The sequence below is a fragment of the Pseudochaenichthys georgianus genome, chromosome 22, assembly GCF_902827115.2.
Source record: "Pseudochaenichthys georgianus chromosome 22, fPseGeo1.2, whole genome shotgun sequence".
NCBI classification, from domain to species: domain Eukaryota; kingdom Metazoa; phylum Chordata; class Actinopteri; order Perciformes; family Channichthyidae; genus Pseudochaenichthys; species Pseudochaenichthys georgianus.
The window spans coordinates 28,014,875-28,019,592 of record NC_047524.1 but is presented as its reverse complement, the minus strand read 5'-3'; the positions used below and the strand labels follow the sequence as shown (position 1 = coordinate 28,019,592).

The following is a 4,718-nucleotide window of genomic DNA, read 5'->3' as shown; positions in this document are numbered from 1 at the left end:
ACATATGATGTTTGTCAATCTTAAACAATAAGTTCCATGTAAAAAAAGTCACATTTTGTCGTAAAACTGTTGAAATATAAGACTATAAAAAATACGCGACTACAAAGACTACAAATCCCATTCTGGCTTGCGTAAGTGATGTCACAGGCGATAATTCTCCAAGTGGTTGCGACTCGTAATTAAAGCGAAGAAGAAGATCTCATAACTGATTTATTCCCTCCAATAAATAAGAGATTGCTAAAAATAAATTCACTTTTACAAGATGCATGTGTGCTTTGTACCAGGTTGTAATCACATAAGTGATCAAACCACTTGCTCGTTCTATCGCTTCCCGTCTGAGGAAAGGACCAGGAGTCGCTGGATCAGACATCTCAGGTAATATACATGTTGTGCATGGAACACAGTCAAGTTAGCTACCTAGCTAGTAGCGACGAGTAGCGAGCACGTTAGTTAGCATTACATTACTTAGCCTTGTCATTTTTAGTAGCCTTACCATGAAGTTATTATTTTATTACATGAAGTAAGAGTAAGAGTAGTCATGATGGTAAGTATTTCGTGAAACATTTGAAGAGTAGCCTACTGCGCCATCCACCGGGTGCTATGGAAGCAGTCAGGGAGAGTCGAAGGCAGGCAGGGAGCTTTGCATGACAGATTCTTCTGGACGTGTTTCATTGTGATGACAGTAAGGATGAGTCAATCTGTTTGTTGGAAAGACAGTAGTTGAGTGATTACTGAGAGAAAATTATTAGAAGAGATAATTATTCAAAGTGTTGTTACTTTAAAGTGTTGTTACTGACCTTTTTCTCTTTTATTTTCTTTACCTCACCTGTAACTGCTGAGACCCTGAGGAACATGCACACTGACCTGCTCTGGCAACCTGATTTCCACTGTACGTAATAGTATTTGGTTATGGTATATTATTTATATACATCAAAGGCACAATGCACCCCCCAGAGACACACATGTATTGAGTGTGATATTTTGCATAGGTCAAGTGAAATCATCTTTACATACTAGAAAACTGTAGAAGCGGCAACTTGTTTTGAAATTGAATTTTTAATATCCGAAAATGAAGTTGATCTGTTTTCTTTATTCTTCTCTCTTCCCAGCTCCATCCATCACCGTGCTCTGTTCCTGCAGGTCCTGCTTGCTAATCAATGCTCATATGTTTTCACACAATTACAAATAAAGTCAATGTATTGTATGACATGAAGTTGTGTTTCATTCGGAGTCAATAATACATCCATTCTGCCTTCAACTGCACAATGACTGTGGACTGCACCGACATCCATGTAGCTGCCCCCCAGTAAGATGAACCAAGCAAAGAGGGTCGCCATCATGCCCAAGGACATCCAGCTGCCCGTTGCATCCGTGGAGAGAGGGCTTAGACTGACCTGAGACCAGCACACCCAAACACAACGGCTCTTTTAAGAGCCACCTACAGTTTCAAAGAGTTGCAATCCTACGTTATTATAATGATTAAACTGGTTCATGTGTCACTTAGTTTACTGAACCGTGATGAATGAAAGAAATTAGTGAGGTAGTGGTTTACTGAAGTTACAAAGACATTAATATATGAGTGACAGGTCAGTGTAAACACAAGCTTCTGTCAATTATGGATCACTCAAACTATATACAAATATGTAATAAAGTTCTAAAACAAGTATTCGGTATATTCCTTGATAGCTTTTGGAGAAGGTTGTTTTTAAGTTTACTAAAATCTATCGTTTAAACTGTTTCACTTTATAAAAAGGAACAGGTGAGTCGAGCATCATTGAGTTTCTTATTCTGTCAGTAAATTATCCAAATGAAATGTTTATCATTATTTTAGTCAACCCTAAACAAATTGATTGTACCTTTTAATAATGACCTTACATGGTCGGCAAAGTTAAATTAACTTCAATCAAATCTGTTCTGAGAAAAAACTAATAAATGTTTAAAGATAGGAACTTGCCATCCCACTGAAAAACAGTCCGTAGAGATTTAAAGGCGTAGTTGTAGTTCAGTCCAACGTTTAATTTGGATTCATTTGACAACAGTCAACTATTTTCATAAAGAATATATATATTTTTCAAAGTCAACTTTATTGTCAATCTTACTCAGTTTGTGTTTATAGACCGAGAGATCAAAAAGACGTTTCCAACAATCCCAAATACGAAAAATTTAATTATACAATTTACAGATATGTAATGTATACAAATATATATATACACCATCATGTATAATGATGGTGTATGATGTAGAAGGAAGTGTGGTAGATAACAAGTAAATATAGAGTTACATACAGATCCATGTTACAGCAAAAGATGGAATAACTAAGAAGCACGCAGTATAATAATAATTACATGCAACAATGAAATAACTGCTCAGCGTCTCCACCACAATCCCAATCTGCTGTGTCCTGTTTTCCTCCCCTCTGCATAACACCCATCGCACATACGGAACACAACGCAGAGTCTGAGGGTGTTAAGAGTATGTTTATTTAAATGTCCTCCTCTCTACTGGCCAACACAGGGAGCATATGCTGGGTGTAGAAGTTCTCCAGGAGGAGGACATTTCCATGCCATGCAGGGTCTTTGGGGATGAGGATGATGATCGCCTCCTTCTGGTCCACACAACAAAGTAGCAGAGACTCCGGTCTGTGATGTGCAGCTGCCCTTGGACCTGGTGCCAGTATGGGTGATATATGACCCACCCTCCTCACGGAGACAGAAGGATGGTAACTGGACTGCCTCCGCGATGGTCATGTTCATGTCACCAAAATCCTTGAATCTACACACAGCAAATAAACTCAAATGACACAACGAGATGTAAAAGGAGATCACACATACAGTATAGACTATACTGTATAGTCGATATAAAACTGGCCGCTTCAATCTGAAGAGCAACTAAAACAAAACACGGGAGTGTACCTTGTTCTTGTGAACACTAATGTTATCCACAGCATACACAGAGACCACGAAGTTCTTAAGGAGAAAACTAGTTACTGAAACAAAACACGTTAGTGTACCTTGTTAGCTACTGTTAGCTAGCTGACATTAACGTTACACATTGCACTCATAGTACTCACCGAAACCTTGTAAAGCCGGTCCCGCATGCTGGCTCTTACAGAACCGACTAACTCCCCTTTCGTGTATGTATAGCTCTCAACATGCCCAGACTTGCAGTGATTTTCACCTCATTTTATACTTTTCGCCTCATTCTGAAAGAAACAGGTGAAATTTGCTAACGTGACGGCCGTCTTTGTGATGGTGACGCGTATTGTGCGAGACCAGAGACCTGTAGTTCACTGAGCGGTTTCACACAAAAAAATGTGTAACTTCAGTTTTACGACACATTTTAATTTTTTTGACTTGCAAAATATTCTTTTAAATTGACAAACATCATATGTGTCATTCGTGGCACAATTCAAACGGGATCAAAAGATCCCGTTTGAATTGACTTCAATGTATAATTTTACGCTTCCGGGGTCCCATGGAGGCTCCCGGAAAGGGAGGGACTTCGCCTCTCTATAAAACCATAGCTGAGGATCTTGGGTAATCGCTCGAAATGCCTACGTCTGTTTCCGGTTATTTTTATTTTGAAATTCAGTTCCTGACGGACGCCAAAAATGCCCGAGATTATGGAATCAAACCAATAAATAAAAGCAAGGATAATTGTGTGTTATTGGTGAGTAAATAACAGTGTGTTATTTTGAAAAGAATAACAAATATTTTAAAAATACAGATTTCAGTATCCTGAGGCTCTGAGCCCCATTTATTTTCCTCACAGACGGATTTAAAATAAAAGCAATAACTGTGGCTTGATATTGAGTAAGAACATGTTTTTATGAACCACACAGCTTCCGGTCTCCCACGACCCGACTGGAGAAAAAGACGTGCTGCAGGCAGTAGAAATACATTGCTTTTAAAATCGTGCTGTGCAACACGAAAAAAAGGGGCAAATCGTGTTGGTGAACACGAATCAATAGATTAAAAATCGTGTTGGTGAACACGAAATGCCGTGAGACTGGGTTGCTTTAGCTTAGCGGTGGTGATGTGCAGCCATGCGACCGAGATGTAGTTTGTTTGTAGATTCACAATAGCTTTTTGCTTCTGGCGATTACATTTACGCAAATAAATAATAATCACAAAGTGGTGTTAATACAGTATGTGGAGATTATCCTGCTGGTTTTGAGTATCACACATTGGTGTTTTCCACAGAGCTTAATTTCTGCAATATACCAACATCTAATAGGGAAATCCCATCGCTTTTTGTTGAGTAAGCCCTTGCGATGCTAACTTCCGGGTCGGCCTACATATATGTCATCACTGCACCGCTCTATTAAAAAGATACAGTATTTCAGTCTGGCAGTGGTCAATCTACCGACCAACATACAGACGTTGCAATCCCCAGAACCGTGCCTATCAAGAACAAAACACAGAAATGAACTTACAATACATTTTCTTGCTAGAGCTTTCTTTTATATTGAGAAAAGAAAGGGGCAAAAATGATTTGTTGAATGTGCCAAAAATGGGGCTATGCCTGCAAGCTAGTTCAGGCAGTCAACTCGAGCACCAATCATACATTAACATGTGACGCACCTCGTCCCTCTTACAGCCAACCAAACGCATTCTCCTAAACATGCCGCTCTATTGAAGCTGCCAGGTCTTCCTGCCTCTGCCTCGCTAATGCCGCTGCTGCTGTGTTCACTTGCTATTGCTACGTTCATGTTCCTG

At 39.5% G+C, this 4,718-nt stretch overlaps 1 long non-coding RNA gene across 1 annotated transcript; it reads left to right on the top strand.

The window, feature by feature from the left end:
• Window positions 1-746: 746 nt before the first annotated feature.
• On the top strand, window positions 747-1,204 carry LOC139436041 (uncharacterized). Its single transcript, XR_011645242.1, has 2 exons — window positions 747-889; window positions 1,110-1,204. It is a non-coding gene; the product is annotated as an uncharacterized lncRNA (long non-coding RNA).
• The last annotated feature ends 3,514 nt before the right edge of the window (window positions 1,205-4,718 follow it).